This window comes from Sesamum indicum, unplaced genomic scaffold (genome assembly GCF_000512975.1).
Source record: "Sesamum indicum cultivar Zhongzhi No. 13 unplaced genomic scaffold, S_indicum_v1.0 scaffold00145, whole genome shotgun sequence".
Taxonomy (NCBI): Eukaryota; Viridiplantae; Streptophyta; class Magnoliopsida; order Lamiales; family Pedaliaceae; genus Sesamum; species Sesamum indicum.
The window spans coordinates 289,940-309,279 of NW_011628061.1; the positions used below are offsets into that span (position 1 = coordinate 289,940).

A 19,340-nucleotide genomic window follows, 5' to 3' on the forward strand; every position below is an offset into this window, starting at 1 on the left:
GGAAAATATTGATTAAATAAAGATTGCTTTAATGATTCTCAAAACCACCAATCCAATTCGCTTTTGGTCACCCATCCCAGCAATCTCTCACTTGACCTTATTTCCATATTAAATTGATTATGATTAATCTGCGATATCAGCTAGGTCTTATAGGTCTACTTTTTCTTTCTATCGATTTCCTGCAGTCCAACCGCACATTACATCTTCCTATCATCACTCAAAGGAGATGATGGTGTCTTAAGATTTTTTCCTTGGACTTGTGATGAGATCTTAGACCTTTTATCTTATGCGTAGCCCAGTTGTCATCCTCTAAGGTGACTACTGGCGCGGCTATGCTAGGTAGCATACCCAATAATCGGGTGTTGTTTTTCGATCCTAACCGTTTTCCGATTATAACTTTAAAATTTTCATACATTAAATTTTTTATGATAAGGTTCCTTGTGGTATACCATTTGGAACTTTTTCAATATTATCACATTATCGTAAATCTCGAATGTATGTTCGTTTTGAGATTAAATATTATTCATATGATCTTGGAAGCTACTATCGCTATAGCCATGCAGAATATATTCCCATTAATGTGCGTCAAGAGATCTTCTTCAATCCTTATTTAGGTATCAAAGATAGCCCTTCAACAGTTGTATGTTGCCTCGTCAGTACACACTCGATATCTGTTGTTATGCTAAAAAAACATAAGCAACATCGGGTTCAGTGCACCGAACAACATTACATACTGCTTACAACAAAGACGTAGGGGATGTCAAACATCTAAACCTCTCATCATTCCACTATGACTAAATCTTGGATAGCTTATCCCTAGATAGGAATCCAATTCCTACTATGGAGAATTTTTCGAACAATGTTCATAATTTAAACTTTCATAGACGTCTTTCTATCATTCAAAATGATTGAGACATTCTAACATCTAAAACACTTGGAACACAATTAAGCTCTCACTAACCTTCTACCTTGTTTTTGACCAAGTCATGTACCTCATGATCTTGTCAAAACAAGTATGTAGGATGCTCAAACCTAGTTTCAACTCCATAGCAAATTTTATGGCTCCACGCCTTTATCCAGATCGATGTCCTACATCGCTTCTCCTTGTTCGGTTTCAGAAATTCGTACGTATCGGGTAACCAGAATTTTCTAATAGTCCTTTGGAGAACTTTAGATATGATCAATTAACGTTTTGATTACAAGTGATGTTTACATTATTCTATAACGAACATATATAAATCAGACTCCGAGTCTAATTTTCCTCCCACTAGTCCTTTGGCGTGTGCAGGATCATTCCTCATACTCAAGACTTTTGTAGGACATAGGTTTGTCATTCTATATCAAATATGGTGTCTGGATTGCAACTTAAGAAAACACCATGTTTTACAACTGGACGATTTTTCGAAAGTCCATATCCAGCGACCCAACTAGTTCAGTGAAGCACCGATCGAACCATGTCCAATCAAGGTTCAATTTCTCCTTTCCCAGAGATAGTTCAACATCGTCTCTTTCGAAAAAATTTCACTGAATGAGACTTTCATTCTCATTTTCGGATGATTCAAGAACTCCCACTAAATAAGCATCACCTTGATCCCATCGATGGGTTTGTCTCCATAATCAGTTTAGTTCTCCACTTCAAGTCTAATTTCTCCAAACTTTCTAGATATTCTTGAACTTGTGAACCCTCTACCTGCATTTGTACATTTAGTAACTTACAGATGTCCATTTTGGATCCAATCCAATAGATCATTTTTACAAGCATTCTTTGTCCAACAAAGTGCTTTCACGGCTTTCTTCCTTCTAGAAAAGGATCCACAAGTTAGTAAAGTCAAATAATCTATTAATAGACTCTTTGAATCTACCAACCAACTCATCCTATATAGAGGGATATGGCCCTAGCTGATTCATGCCATTCTCTGTCAGTTATGTTCTTGACCATCCGTTTTATTCATTTGTTTTGAGCATGCATACTCCAATTATGCAGTACAATAATAACTTAGCATACTCAAAAGAATCTTTTATTGATTAATTTTTGTAGTCTAATTTGTCCAACAATTGAGTAACGACTTCATCACGTTGGGTTACATAATCGTATACTATTTTGACATGAATACTATTAGCTAAGTCTATTCAGTCTTATTGTTTTTCTAGTAATGGCCTAGCTATTCCTTAGCTTTAAGATTACTTGACTTAGCGTTCTATTCCCTTTTATTTCTGCAAATCATTTGCGGAAATGCGTTCCGAGAGCAAGTGTCCAACACTTGGGAATAAGATTAGTAATCATGTTTTCTCAACAAATGCCATAGTTGGGTGAAGGGGAGTTCACGACACTCCCTCTTCTAATGCCATTTGACAATTTTATGCAAATATCATAAGTAAATTTTTACTGCCAAACCGTTATTCTATTTTCCTTCTACCCTCGCCCATCAAGGCGACAGGAGCGCTGAAAATTCTTGCAATGGCTAACTTAGCTTCATCCTTCTTTCTCATTTAGCGTATGTCTCCCTTGCCTATCGCTTTTGAGGTTGAAGCCTCCAAATTCAATACCGACGGCGCAGATTCTTCAATCGCTGCCTCGTATTGGTTCAACTAGTTTATCAACTCATTAAATGTTCTTTTTAAGCCCATTTAGAGTTTGTGATAAACAGGTGGAAAGAGGGATGAAGGGACCGAAGGATAGGTCAATGTGCATCTGCTTTAAAGATCAACATTGCGGTCTCAAAGCTTCTCCACAGGGGATTGCATCTTAGCCCAATGTTTGTGTACAGACAACCTCCAGACATCTAGGTTTCAAAAAATACTTTGGCTCCCATTGGTATGGACCAAAATTATAAAAAAATAGAAAGCGATAGGACCTATTTTGCAAGTCTAGTAAGATAAAGAACTAATATTCCAAAATTCAAAAAATATAGGACAAAAAATTTTGTTCCAGTGAAAATTGACCATTGGGATTATTTTCTTTTTCAAATTGCAACATCTCTAAATTTTCTTATTCTTCACACTTGCAAAACTTTAGGTTACATTTTCATTCTTTGCAGTGTTTTGGTCCATAGTGGTGGTGCGCACGGCGGACACTATTATGCTTTCATAAAGCCAACTCTATCCAACCAGTGGTATTGAGTTAGTTATGGAATTTAATCCATAAAAAATTGCATTTCTATATTTGTAAATGTTCTTTAGCTTTATATAGTCGGAGAAGCTTAAACTTAACGAGCTTCAATTGACACACTATGTTTTTATTAGGCCATTAACTAATGTTTTTTAGGAAAAAATTGATTTCACGTCCTACAAGTTAGCCTCTTTGCGATTTTGGTACACTATTAATTTTTTTATGAAATAAATTTAATAGAATTAAGGCTTGGCATGCAAAATGCAAATGTTTTGGAGTTATGGAATGCAATATGGTGATTTCAAAAATAATGGGACTAAATATTGCCAAAGACTAACTTGTGAGACGTTAGGAAAAATTGCATTTTTGGTCCCATATGTTAGGGCCTTTTTCACTTTAGTCCCATTTATTACGATTTTCTTACATTGTATTCCATGATTTGAATTTTTTCTCAATTTTAGTCCTTAAGTACATTTTTCGTCCAATAATTAACGGAACCCTCATAGTCCCCCTTAAAAACCTTCTAACAGCTCTATTAATTATTGGATGAAAAAGTATGATGAGGACTAAAAATGAAAAACTTTTGTACTTATGGGTTGCAATCTGAGAGAATCACAACAAATGGGACTATTTGTAAAAGGCCCAAACATATGGGACCAAAACTGCTATTTTCTCGAGACGTAAAACTGCAAATTTTCTGCTTTTAGCAATAGATTACATGTAGATCTCTCGTTGCAAACTACATAAAGAAAATCATTCTGAATAGTTTTAGGTATAAATTCGATGATGGATGGGTGACAAAAGAAGAGATAATAAAGGCTTTAGACGAGCTTTATGGAGGTAAAGAAGAAGTAAGTTTTCCTTTTATTTTTCCTACTTTTATTAAAACTTGTTGATACTTTCTTACCTTTGCATTTATGTCTTGACAGCATGTAATGACGAAAAATCCAGATAATGTCCCCCTCAAGTTTACGAGGCAGTCTAGTGCCTATATGCTGGTGTACATACGTGAAAATGACAAAGATAAAACACTGTGAGACATTGATGATAGAGATATTTCTCAGCATCTTAAGGTTTGATAAAAAATCAGCTCAAGTCATTTTTACTTTTATAAAAGAAACTTAGAGGGTGTTTGCCTAAGTTTAATTGAAACATCTTATGCTTCTAGATCTTATAAGATATTTTAAGATTTTATATATATTTATTCATATTTTAAAAATAGGTTCTTAAATTATTTGGATAAATATGATGCTTGAGCTTGTATGACATTACAGTGTTAAACATAATAAGCGCACTTGACCGTTTTTATATATTGGCATCTAAACATTTTTTGTGTCAACTTACCATCTTAATTTTACAAAAGTTTACACTTTGCCATTTATAACTATTTCTCAACCAAGTGTTTTATCGAAAAAACATCATATGCAGTGCGCATGTGATGTTTAAGGGGTTATGTGCTGTCATATTTTTCACATATGCACAACATGCAATGTTCCTCTGGCATAAAATCAATAAAAGGACGATCATACATGGCAACATACTAATTCCGCAAAGTTGATATGGTAAGTTGATACAAAAAAAAAAAATTCTATAGCGAAGTGTAAAAATGGGCGTAGTTCGAATAGCAAAATATAATTTACCCTAAGCTTTTTATATTGTAATAATAACCAAAAAATTCATCAAACTCTTAGAATTTAAAATTATACAAATAGATAATTTTTGTTTTGGGGGACTGTAAATTATATGAAGGTTAAAACTGAAATACTAACAAAACTATGAGTGTGTTTTTGTTTTTCGGACATTATTTGAAGAACTTATAAGATATTTTAAAAACAAGATAGGTGAATTTAACCTTTTCTTAAAGAGTTTATAAGATCCAAAACATCTTACTTAGGATCTCATGAGCTCTTCAAAAAAAAAATTTACTAAATGGTTCTCAAGAGCTTATAGGGTTCTAAACATCTTATAAAATGTTTCAATCATGTGCTTATAAGCTTAGCCAAACACCTTGTTATTCTTTTTTTAGATTTTCGGATTAGTAAAATTTTTTATTCGTGTAGGAGAGGTTGAAGAGGGAGCAAAAAGAGAAAGAACTAAAGAAGAAAAAAAGAGCAGAAGCTAATATGTACACGAGTGTAAAGATAAATTATATTGACATTTCTTCTACATAGTTGTTGTTGTTGTTATTCTTGTTGTTACTTGTACTATGTCGGGAAAATAGCATGTTTCGTCTAGTAAGTTAGTAATTTTAACCATTTAGCATTCTACTATTCCATAAATATCCATAATGTAATTAAAGTTGTACTATGTCACTTGTACTATGTTGGAAAAATAATATTTTCGTTTCGTAATTTAGGGTGTTTCTACTTTTTGTCCCATTGGTTATGGAATTCTCACTTTTGTCCCTGTAACTTATGAAAAGTAACACTTTTGGTCTCATTACACCTTTCTGTTAGATATTTGAACAAAAACACGTGGTCGTTGGGCCTTTACACTTTTGGTCCCTTGGTTCATGACTCTCACTTTAGTCTGAACTTAAAAATACAGCACTTTTGTTCCCATGCACTTAACTATCACGTAGTTCTTTTTCGTTAATTATCTAATAAAAATATGTCATGAGACTAAAAGTGCTAAGTTTTGAAAGTTAGTAACCAAAAGTGATAGTCCTATAACCAGTGGGACCAAAAGTGGACGACTTTATTTTATGGGAAGAAAAATATTATTTTCCCGTACTTGTACTATGTTCGTATTAGCTAAAATAGAAGATGATTGACAGGAAGAGATTGCCAGAGAATTTCTTGCACCAGTGTACTTCCAGCATTTCTGGTATACGGAAAGTGCCAAAATAAAACTCATCGTCCTAATCGGCCATTGACACTCCTAGAGCAGTCCTATACAGTAAACATCTTATGCTTCTTAATTATATTTTTTATCACTTTTGCCACATCATTATGCGGTTTTTCCTGATTGTGTTCACATTGGATTTTCTACTCCTGTTGCATCTTCTATTTAGTTTCACATATATATTTTGACGTGTATAAAATCTTTTCCGTAGATAAAATTAATAACATAATCTTTATACACGTGATATGTATATGTGAAACAAAATAGAAGATGCAACAAGAATTATAATAGAAAATGTAGTTCGAGGCATGTTGGGTAATATATAGCTTTGGCTTTTTGTTTTCTATTTTCTTTTGGGTAACTGTAAGGGTATGAGTTCGACAAAATTTTAAGATTCAAACTCAAGTTCGGGCGTGATATAACTTGAAAAGGAAAAACTAAGTTCGAACTCAATGTTATTTATTAAGAAAATCTAAAATTTTGATTGGGAAGATAACTTAAAAACATTATCGTATTTAAGAATATTTATTAAACAAATTACACAAACAAAAGAAAGATTTACCTTATGTTTAATCATAAAAATATTTTTATATATATACATTTTTTTAAATCAAAAGTAGTTAATAAATTATGAAAGTATAATGGAAATTATAAGTTATGAAAGTATCATAGCAATTAATATGAAATTGAATGTATAATAATATTTAAATATTTTTACTAATCGATTATTACAAAATATAAAATTTTAAAAACTTCTTACTTATGCTAATTATACAAAATAGATTAGTTTAGTTAGCAAAGATGTGTAAAGATACAAATTAAACTATGCAAATATTTATTTATACATAACTTGCTAATTTACATATTTGAATAAAGTATAAAACATATAAAAATATATTCAGTATTTCTTGGAATTTTTCATTACTATAAAGAAGATTATCTTACAAATGTTTTTTGTTCAAAATTAATTATATAACAAAATGGTTGAATAATATAAATATATATGTAATTGAAAAGATAATTTTCTAAAAATAAAACCAAACTGATTATGAAATAATTAAGATACTGCTATAGCAATTTAAATTATTATTTTGTTAATTATGTAACATTATATCTCAATGTGTAGAACAACATAAAAAATACTAAATCATTTATTAATCATAACTTTAGTAAATATATAAGTTAACTTATCATATTATTTTATAGAATTCAAAAAGTAAGAAATTCATTGAATGCAATTCTAATATATTTTACATTATAGTATTAAATATGTATTTATTTAGGGATAATTAGATTGCCTTTTCTTTCAGTTTGGTATAATTATACATAAACTATTGTGATTTGAAAAATTACATCTTGTACTTTTGATTTTATTTTCATCTAACAAATGGTTCTCCCGTTAGTCAAAATTAACTAAATGTGCTGATATTAGCAAAACAAAATTGAATGAAAATCCAAATTTACCTTTGATTGACTTATTACTGATGTATTGTAGGTCAAATAATTTTTTTCTACTTAAACTGCTCTTATACATCTTCATGCACATTAATGTTTGTGAGGAGGTATATCTTCACCTTTATAAAGGTTGTTTTGCTAGGAAAAATTTGTTTGACCTGCAATAAGTAGTAAGTCATTCGCGGATAAATATAGTTTTCCATTCCAATATCTTTTACAAATATATAAGAAAATTCTCTGAATTTTGACTAATAGAGGGATTAAATTATTGATGAAAATAAAAGATATTGTTACAAAATGTAATTTTTCAAACTACAGACAATTTATGTACAATTACATCAAATTTTAATGAAGGATTGTATAATCATCCCATTTATATAAAATGTCTGTAAAACTAAAAATATATAAGTATTAAAAAAAAAAGGAGAAAACTTGCAAATAGAAACATATGTGGAAGGCATGATTAGAATTTGTTGATTGGCTCTGCTTTTGATCTTGATGGACAACGTTCCACTTTGGAGTTACTTACATGGGTACTAAATTGAAGACACTTAACATTTTGAATGTCAGCCATATGATTGTATGAACATTTCAAATTGTTATATGATTGTAGGTCAACCATTTAAAGAGATTATCAAGTAACAATCCCAATGATGACAAATAGAGCGTGCACAGGTAATCATGATAATTCAAAATGTATGCAGTAAATGAGTTTTGAAGGCTTTTCTTTACATCATTGGTCTTCTTAAATTTCTGTACTATGATTAAGAATTTGTGAGTCGGCCCTCTCCCTAATAAACAAAGTGATGACATTTTACTGTTCTTTAAGCTTTATGAGCCTGAGAAAGGGGAGTTGAGGTATTTTTCTTGTTCTCTTTTTTCCCATGAGGTTCTATGTAGAGAAAATATCTATAGAAAAGATAGACACGGGTAATTCCCTGAAAAGTAAAGATAAAAGAATGGTATAGGCCTTTAATCTATTCTCATTTCATACCAGATATGCTGGAAGACTTTTTGTCAAGAGCTATGACAAGCCATCAGGTATCCTAGAGAAGTTAAATCAACTTGCAGGTTATGCTCCTAATGAAGAGATAGAACTGTTCGAGATTTGTTCTAATATATGATGGAAGAGATAGTATTTGCTTATTTCTACATCCTGGTAACAATCCTAATAGATTGTTGTTAGCTGCAACTTAAAATGAAACCCACATGCTACTATTTTCATTATATGGAGCTATTATTGCATCTGTCAAATATCATGGAGATGAACATAACTCATGTTACATGCAATTTCTTAACAAGGACCTGAAAATTGCTAAGCATATGGAATACAATGCACATATCCATTTTAAATGGTGAAGATATCTTTCATAAAATGCACATATACCGATTAAATGTTGATGATATCTTTCACAAAATGCCCAAATATATTTTAAATGGTGAAGATATCTTGTGTTTTTTGCTTCTTAGGAGATAAAGTTTGAGCCCACAGTCATGTGCGCGTACCTTGACACGGGACTTACATTTACCTCTAACTAGGTATATGAAATCACAAGCACAAGTATCTTGTAAGGACAAAGATTGTATTTTGATAACTTTCCGGTTTCTTTTATTGCAGCTAGAGAATGGGGATATTGTCTGGCATCAAAAGTCACTGCCTGCTCAAACAAGGAAGCTATTTCATTGCCCGGATATTCCATCTTTCCTTGAATAGCAGCATAGCCTTCAAGTACATTTTCATAAATATTGTTTTCATATTAATTAGTAATATTTATCTATATGCATTTGCATCTTAGGTAGAATGACTATATTGTAGTTACAAGATATATGTTTCACATTTCATATTTCATTGTTATGTTGATCGTGTTGCTGGACTGTGGGAATATCATTTCCTAAAGTAACAAACATAATTCATATTGGAATAACTTGGACCTTTTCAGCATATAGTTCATTTCGATAGCTCATTAATTTTTTTCGAAATTGCCTCTTGCACAACTAGCAGTTCTTCATATTTGAGCTTTTCTTTAATGTAAACACATCAGTCAGAAGATGCCCAATTCTCTTCTTTTGTTCCCCCTGGTTGCTTGTTGTTGAATTGCATATCGAGGAAGACAAACAAGGAAAAAACAATTTTGGAGGAAGAGAAGTTCTTCATTTCTGCAGACTGTCTCTGTAAATTTTCTGTTACAATAAAAACAATGACTCTCCTGACTTATGTATATACCGTCCACGTAAGCTAACTGCCAATGTAACAAACTAACCATATGGGCAATGAGCTGGCCTAATGACAATTCGAATAAATGACAAGGCAGGGCACATAAGTAACAGAACAAACAAAAGAAGACCTGTTTCCCAAAATGCGATTTAATTAAAACGTCTCATCCATCATCCAAAATGCCAATGTCTACGTCTACTTCCTTAAGCTACTGTTGTTGCTGCTGCAAATGATGATGATCAACTTCAACAGCCCTCCACAAGTGGGACGGCGACACTAGGCGCAACTTGGAGGTAAGAGAAATGAACATATTCAAGGGCAAAGCCTTCGTAAAAACATCGTCCAATTGCATAAAACTAGGAACAGTCGAAGCCAAACTCCTATATTCAGACTCAATAGTGGAACGGGAAACGGTGGGCTACTTCTTGGTTTTCCACATCACCAACACATCACCGAGGAAGATACAGTATCCTGTGAGAGAACACCTAGAGTCCAGGCAAGACGCCCAATCAGCATCACAGAATGCACGAAGAGCCAAGGAATTACTAGTTGGAAAATACAGTCCTTTGGAGGGAGATCCCATGAGATAACGAACCACATGCAATGCTGCCTTCCAATGCGAGTCACAAGGTTGATTTAGGTACTGAATAAGCTGCTGTATTGAGTAGGAAAACACCCGGTCGCGTGAAGCCAAGAATCAGCCAACCAATCTTCAATAAGAATCAGGTCGCGAGAAAATGGGACGAGAGCTAGCAGCCAGCTTGAAACCAGAGGGAAATGGACTAGACGCAGACTTTGCTCAAGCCAACCCAGTGTCCTGATAAAGTCCATCGCATATTTCGTCTGTGCCACATAAAGACCTGAAGCACTACAAGCGATTTCACATCTGAGAAAGTACCTCGCATCTCCCATGTCTTTAATAGTGAACAATTTGTGAAGATACCACTTAACCTTATCAATATCATCAAGAGAGGGACCTATAATGAGAATATCGTCTACATAGACGAGTAAAGCCATAAGACTCGTGCATGAAGGCTTGACAAATAAACAATGATCATGGACAGATTGAGCGAATCCATAAGCAACAAGCTTCAAAGTGAACTCTGCATTTCACTGGCGAGAAGCCTGCTTTAGGCTATATAAAGATCGCTGTAATTTGCACACCAAGTTCGGAGGAACATCATATCCTTTAGGGGGCAACATGAATGTCTTCCTCAAGATAACCGTGTAGAAATGCATTTTTAATATCTAACTGCTGAATAGGCCATGCATGAGCAGCGGCAATGGTAAGAAAAATATGCACAGTCACAGACTTCGCTACTAGCGAAAAACTATCTGTATAGTCGATGCCCTCTATCTAGTTGAAGTGCTTACCTACTAGGCGTGCTTTGTACCTCTCCAATGATCCGTCTGCACATAGCTTAGTTTTGAAACCCACTTACAACCGATGGTGCATTTACCCGGCGGCAAAAGGGTGACTTTCCAGGTATTGTTGGCTTCTAAGGCCTATATCTCCGCATCCATAGCCTCTCTCCACTCCTTGTATTGAACGGTTTCAGAGAAAGAGTTCGGCTCCTGCAAAATATACAAAGAAGCTACAAACGATTTGTATGCAGAGGTGTGTGTAAAAAGCGAGGATGGGTGTTGAGTAGAGCAAATAAAATCGTTCAACCAAGTAGGACATTGAGAAATTCTAGTAGAACGTCTTGGTAATGGCACTAGAGTAGGGGAAGAAACTGGAGTAGGCAAAGTTGGCTCAGAAGTAGGAATTGAGGCATAAACAGTATCAAGAAATGAAATAGAATCATCAGCGGAAGGAGATAACATAGGAAGGAGACATGAATGTGAGGTTTGTGTAACAAGAACAGAGTATGGAAACACCTTTTCATAGAACTGAACGTCTCTAGACACAATGACACGATTGTTATCTATGTCAAACAATTTATATCCTTTTTGGGTCATGGGATATCCCAAGAGAATGCACTTGAAGGCTCTGGGGGTGAAATTCACTCCTATGGGGATCAATATTTGTGGCATAACATAGGCTGCCGAAAATACGAAGATGGTGATATGTGGGAGGATTACCAGTTAGTCGTTCAAAAAAAGTTTTTCATTGAAGAATCTTGGAAGGTGTTCTATTTATCAAGTAGGTGGCAGTAAGAATGGAATCGCCCCAGAATTTAAGGGGCAATGAGGCTTGAAGTAACAACGCTCTAGCTACATCTAGGAGTTATCTGGCTTTCCGTTCTGTTCTGCCGTTTTGCTGAGGAGTGTAGGTACAAGTGGTATGATGTATAATGCCCATATCTTGACAAAACAATAGACAATCTTTGTTCAAGAATTCAGAATTATCATCTGTTCTGATCACTATAATATTCCTAGAGTGTTGAGTTTTAACCATAGAGAAGAACGACCATAGGACACAAATGACTTGGGATTTTTTTTTTCAAGAGGTAAGTCTAAAGAGAACGGGAATTGTCATCTCGGATAGTTAAAACGTAGCTGCAGTTTGAGATTGTATAAGTAGTGTATGATCCCTAAATATCTATGTGAACCAGGTCAAAAGGAGCCTTGGATTGTGATTCACTCAAATTAAGAGAAGTTCTACATTGCTTGGCTTTATGGCAAATATCACATGGATCAATAGGAATAATGGTAGAACAGTTAGGTAGTTGAATATGTTTCATATTACAAGCAAGGGAATGTGCCCCAATCTATGATGCCAAATTTGAGAGTTACAGTGAAAATCAACAGAACTGGAAGAGGTGTTACAGAGTACAGAGGTGGGAGGAATTCTGCATGAAATCTGTCTAACAGTGTATAAGTTCCTGGATCTATTTGCCTCAAACAGAGTGGCTTTATTTGCTCGGTCTTACAAGAGACATATACAATCAGTAAATTGAAAAATTTAAGAAGTATCACGAAAAAGTTGACTGACGGATATAGATTCACAGAGAAAGAGGGAAGATAGAGGACATGAGTAAGAGTGAGAAGCTCATTTAAACAAACTATGCAATATACGTAGCAGCTTTGTAAGTGTTATCTGGTATGTGTATGTGTATAGGTTGTGCAGGACTTGTGAATGAGTGAAATAGTTGAAGATTAGCACAAATATGGTTCGTAGCTCTAGTGTCTATAATCCAATAGTCCAAGTCAATCCCTGAAGGTCCATAAACATTTAATGTGATCTGCCATCATCTCAGTCAATTGCTTAGTAACAGAGGTATCTGTAGACGTTGGTTTCTTAGCAATTAGAGCAGCTGCAAAGGACTTGCCACTCACCACCTTCTTCCTCTTATCACCCAAGGTTTTGTACCAATCTGGTACACCATAAATTTGAAAGAAAGTATCCATCGCATGTCCAGTCCTGTGACAATGCGTACATGTCAGGTTCCGTTTGTCTACATAAGGTCTTCTTTTATTCTGGAATCTATCACCTCCATCCCTCTTGTTGTCCTTAGATTTGAAATGATAGGCCATGTGCTGAGGAGTTGCAGCCGTCTTTGTGTGTATTTGCCTCTGTTTTTCCACTGTGAAAAGCATGGGAAACACCTGTTCCATAGTAGGCAAAGGATCCTGCATTAATACTTGACTTCTCTTGCTGTCAAAAGTCTCGTGTAACCCCATAAGAAATTGCATTAGTTGCATATGTTCATTTGGTTCGTTTTGTTCACTCCACAAGTACAACAACCACAAGTGCACCTTGGATTAGGTGCTAAAACCAGCAGCTCCTTCCAATATTTCTTCAGCTTGGTTATGTAGGCTGTTAAGGACAAATCAAGTTGTGCGGTGGATGAAATCTCGCGCTGACTTTTATATATCATCGATCCATTGCTCCTGCCATATCGACCTTGTCTTTCTAACCAGAGTTCTCACGAAGAAGTAACATACATAAAGGATTCAACAATCTCCTTTGAGATAGAATTCTACAGCCAGGAGGTAACCATCAGGTCTAGTCGATGCCACTGCTCAAAATTTGTTGATCCTATCGCCAGCCTAGGGAACATGGTGTCAATGAATCCAATCTTCATTCTCGTTCCTAGAGCTACATAAACGGCACGACTCCAAGTCAGAAAGTTTGAACCATCCAACGGAGAAGAGGGTAACGCCAAACTTGAATTTTCCGACAGATGGATGTATAGTGCCTCGCATTCTAGCTGTTCTGCCACTTTGATTCAAATCTGCCATAGCGCACCTAATCAGTGTGGGTAAGTGATGCATATCCCAGAGACCTTCATATAGAAGGCTCTGATACCATATTGAATTGCATATCGAGGAAGACAAACAAGGCAAAAATAATTTTGGAGGAAGAGGAGTTCTTCATTTCTGCAGACTGTCTCTGTAAATTTTCTATTACAATAAAAATGATGACTCTCCTGACTTATATATATACCGTCCACTTAAGCTAACTACCAATGTAACAAACTAACTATATGGGCAATTAGTTGGCCCAATGCCAATTCGAATAAATGACAAGGCAGGGCATATAAGTAACAGAACAATCAAAATAAAGAAGACGTGTTTCCCAAATGCGATTTAATTAAAACGTCTCATCCAGCATCCAAAATGCTAATGTCTGCGTCTACTTCCTCAAGATGCTGTTGTTGCTGGTTTAGCAGTTGTTGCTACTCAGATTGCTGCTGCAAATGGAGATGATCAACTTCAAAAATTGTTTTGTAGGAATATTTTAAATATAGAGGGTGTTTCCTAGTTATTCTCTGACCTTGAACCAAAAAATCTTTTGAAGGAGGTTTCATTTGATGAGGCTGAAAACCATTACAAATTTCAACTTTAGTGCATTTTTTGGTTGTTCAAATTTAGAGAATTATGAAACCTCTCCTACTTTCCTCCCTCCGTACCTAGACATGGATGAGCATGCAAGTCCAGCTGACTTCTTTCTCAACCTTCCTCCCTCCAAACATAAACATGGGAGAGCATGCACATCATGCTCACTACTTTTTCAGTTTCCTCCCTCCGGAGTTAGATGTGAATGAGCATGTACGTCACACTTACACCATCTAGACCTAGACGCGGATTACCATGCAAGACAAGCTCACTTTTTTCTCACCTTCCTCCCCTTGAACTTAGATGCGGATGAGCATGCACGTCACACTTACTCCATGTCTTCCTCCCTCCAAACCTAGATGTGGATGAGCATTTATGACAAGCTCAGGTTCCTCCCTCCAGAAAGCTCACTTTTTTCTCACCTTCCTCTCCTTAAACATAGATGCGGATGAGCATGCACGTCACACTTACTCCATGTCTTCCTCCCTCCAAACCTAGATGTGGATGAGCATTTACGACAAGCTCAGGTTCCTCCCTCCAGACCTAGATGCGGATAAGCATTTACGTCAAGCTCACTTCATGTCTTCCTCTCTCCCGACGAAGATGCGGATGCGCATTTATGTCAAAACTCACTTTATACGTTCCTCCATTTGGACCTAGGTGCAGATGAGCATGCACTTGCATACTTCCTTCTAACCTTGAGAGTATATCTCTACTAGATGTTGTCCGTGTTATTCTTTCAAATAGTTACTTCTCCCTCAAATTCTCTTCTATAGGTTACCTTTGTAGTGTAATATCAATGGTTATTCATAATTTTTTAGACTTCATATAGTAGCTTTGCATTTGACTGAAAACCATATCTCTAGCTGTCTCGAGTTTATGCTTATTCAATATCTCATGCCTAGAAAATGAATTGTTATGTTTTTACTTGAATTTTATACTTAAAAACAGCAATAAGACGGCTAACATAGATGAGACTCGTATTTGCCACATTGGAGCATGCTGTTCCAAGCACCCTATTCTGCAAATCTCTTAAGATGAACAACCCATTTATTACTCTGCCATATTAGACATTTGCGTTCTTGCTTGCTTGAACTTATCATTTACTTTTCTCTACGTGTTTCTCCTACATGAGATAGTCCCTTTTATCACATGCTCAGTGATGTGCTGCATATTGATTGTATAAGCTACCTAAAGATAGCGTAGTTAAATTACTTTCCTAGCCCATATTATTTGTTTCATAAAAAAGTTTTACCTATTGAAGTATTTGGATATCTGATGCAATTATTCGCTTATGATTATAGAAAATATAAAACATGTACATTGTCTCTCCAAGAAAGCATGATTCATTCTGGAGTACAATGTTATATTATCCAATGATGTTGTTGGATTTTTTGGCCCATGCCCCCCCCCCCCCCCAACTTGGATGGCAGCCCACTTGCTGCCTGGCCCATTACCTGACACCAACCCTTCTTCTACTTAACCCTAAATCACTACTTAACCCTATTCTTCCACTATTCAGCCGATGCCTCATCCTCTCCCTCCTTTCTATCTCTGGTTTTGTTCCTCTCAAGTTTCCAATGCTCTTGAAAATCTCTCATCATCTCACCTCTTTCTATCTCTGTTCTCTGAGTTCTATCTATGTATATATAATTGGTCTTCTATGGTTTTAAAGAGATAGAACAACAACAAAACTAAAAACCCTTTTCGTGAAATACTTTATCAGAACATTTGCTGAGTGTGAACGAAACATCTTAGTGGAATTTTGAGTGATTCTAAATCAAGCCTAACTGGTCTCTTTGTGAATCTTTGTGCCTTGGTGGCTTTATGGGTGTTTTGCAACCATGAAGGTTACCAGCCGGCGGTGGCGCTTGCGCATTCGGTTGTCAGATCTGGCTCCTAAGCTGGTTACTTTATTGCTTTACGTATTGCTATTTTTCTGTTATTCTTTCTTTATTCATTGATTTGAAATTATTGTATAAGGGTTTTCAAATCCACCATTATCTCTGTAGTTATTGTTTTATTTGGGTTCATCACTTTGTGGATAAATTCCCAACAGATCTCATCATATTATCTTCCATGATTCTTTGAAATTCCTCGCTCTTTCTATTTCTCCCTCTCTTGCTCCTTGTTTCTCGTTATCTTAGTGTGATGCCTGTGTTTGTGTGCTTTATTGCTCTTCGACTTCTCTTTTATTTTCTCTCTTTGCATTTCTCCTCCTTGAAATGGTCCCTTTTATCACATAGTCGATGTTGTGCATCATATTGACTATTATATACTTTAATTGCCTAAACAAAGCATAATTAATTACTTTCCTAGCCCGTATTATTTGTTTCAGTACAAAAGGTTTTACCTATTGAAGTATTTTGGTATTTGATGCTATTATTTGCTTAAAAATATACAAATTATAAAATTTGTACATTGTCACCTCCGAGAAACAATGAATCATATCGGAGTATAATATTATCGAGTGATCTCATCATATTATCTTCCGCAACTCTTTAAACTTTTTGCTCTTTCTCTTGCACCTGGTCTTGATTCCCATTATCTTAAGGTGCATGTGCGTGTGCATATCTAGACACTTTTTACTCAATGTACCCTATTTATAACATATATTTCCTTTCGGTGACCCCAAAATAATGGTTATAAGTCTAAAAGTATTCTTTTTCTCCGTAACTACCTTCTTGTTAAAGCAATGATGTGATGCTTCTAACTTTTATCTAATATATCCTGACTTTATTGGTTTGTAATTCTACAGGTTATCAACTATCGCTCCTTGAAAAGGCCTGAAAAGGATGAATTTTGTTTACAACTGTGAGTTCAATAAAGATAGACTTTTAATTCTAGAGTGTAATTTCCTATGTTATGATTGGTAATATTGATCCACTTGACACTGGTATTCAAATCTCACTATTTGTGAAGGTCAAAGCTTGATTCATATTATGAAGTTGTGAAGAGAGTAGCGAACCAACTCGGAGTCGATGATCCGTCCAAACTACGGCTTACACTACACAATATCTACTCTCAGCGACCAAAAGCTCATTCTGTAAGATATCGAGGAGTATAAAACTTGTTAGAGATGTTGCTGCATTACGACCAAGTACGCATTCATACAACTCTCAGTCGGGGTTCATTTGATCTGAAATTATTGTATAAGGGTTTTCAAATCCACCATTATCTCAATACTTATTGTTTTATTTGGGTTCATCACTTTGTTGATAAATTCCCAACAGATCTTATCATATTATATTCCATAATTCTTTGAAATTCATCGCTCTTTCTATTTCTCCCTCTCTTGCTCCTTGTTTCTCGTTATCTTAGTGTGATGCCTATGTTTGTGTGCTTTATTGCTCTTCGACTTCTCTTTTATTTTCTATCTTTGCATTCTCCTCCTTGAAATGGTCCCTTTTATCACATAGTCGATGTTGTGTCTCATATTGACTACTGTATACGTTAATTGCCTGAACAAAGCATAATTAATTACTTTCCTAGCCCGTATTATTTGTTTCGCTAAAAAAGGTTTTACCTATTGAAATATTTTGATATTTGATGCTATTATTTGCTTAAAAATATACAAAATATAAAATTTGTACATTGTCACGTCTGAGAAACAATGAATCATATTGGAGTATGATATTATCGAGTTATCTCATCATATTATCTCCCACGACTCTTTAAAATTTTTGCTCTTTCTCTTGCACATGGTCTTGATTCCCATTATCTTAGTGTGCATTTGCGTGTGTATACCTGGACACTATTAGTTACTCAATGTACCCCATTCATAACATCTATTTCCTTTCAGTGACCCCAAAATAATGGTTCTAAGTCTAAAAGTATTCTTTTTTCCCGTAACTACCATCTTGTTAAAGCAATGATGTGATGCTTCTAAGTTTCATCTAATATATCCTGATTTTTTGTAGCACCCCTTTCGCAACAAGGGCTATATATACGCTAAACATCATACTTATAGTAATCCCTGTGTTTATAAATATAAATGCACATAATAATTTAACCCACATGTATACTTAACCCCAACGTCATAACAAGCATAATGAACCTACATCATCATATATGCACATCAAACACTACACGTAACCCATCATAAGTAATCTCCATGCTTACGTTCTCTCTATACAACAAAATGTATTTTGTACTCTAACTGAAAAAAAGGAGAAAACAGCATACTGGCCCGACCTGCCCGAGTATAGCGCATGGACCTATTCTTCAATAGTTAGACACCTCAACGTCGATTCCTGAAAGAAAATGTCAGCAGGGGGATGAGCCTGCCACTCAGTAAGCAAATAACTAGTCCTATCTATATATGCATACCAAATATAACCTCAAACAAGATACATAGGCAATATGCATAGAATATATAGTCAATTTGCTTCCACATAACCACATAGTTATCACGCAATAAGACAATCAATTAAACTTCCCATTTTTCCTAGTTTGCTTACCAGAAGGTGATATTGTGTTTTTCCCGCCAACTCAATCTCACCATTATTAAGTTTAAGTGAATCCCCTTGACAACCGGCTCATCAAGCTCATCTGGCACATAGCACTTTCATTTCGAACACAGCACTTTTCATATCGCCTTATAGGCTCTTCAACAAATCAAGGGTTATTCACACCACAATTATATTCAATTTACACCACTCCCTCATTTCCACATATCACCATTCTTGTATGCAACTAGTAACGTAAAACCATATATCAATACATTCTTATTCTCAGACACTCACAACACATCAAACAACAAACATAATATTTCAACGTACTTTCTTGTCCATGTACACATTACCGTCAATCAAATCAAATCATCCATCACTCATATACTTTCAGATAAATCAAAATCAGCACGAACCACAAATTCAGATAACAGTAAAATCATAAATACAGAAAGCATATATAGATAATACTAATCATTTA

At 35.1% G+C, this 19,340-nt stretch overlaps 1 pseudogene; it reads left to right on the forward strand.

The window, feature by feature from the left end:
* The first annotated feature begins 2,233 nt into the window (after positions 1–2,233).
* LOC105179351 overlaps positions 2,234–19,340 on the forward strand; it is a 37,127-nt pseudogene continuing 20,020 nt past the window's right edge.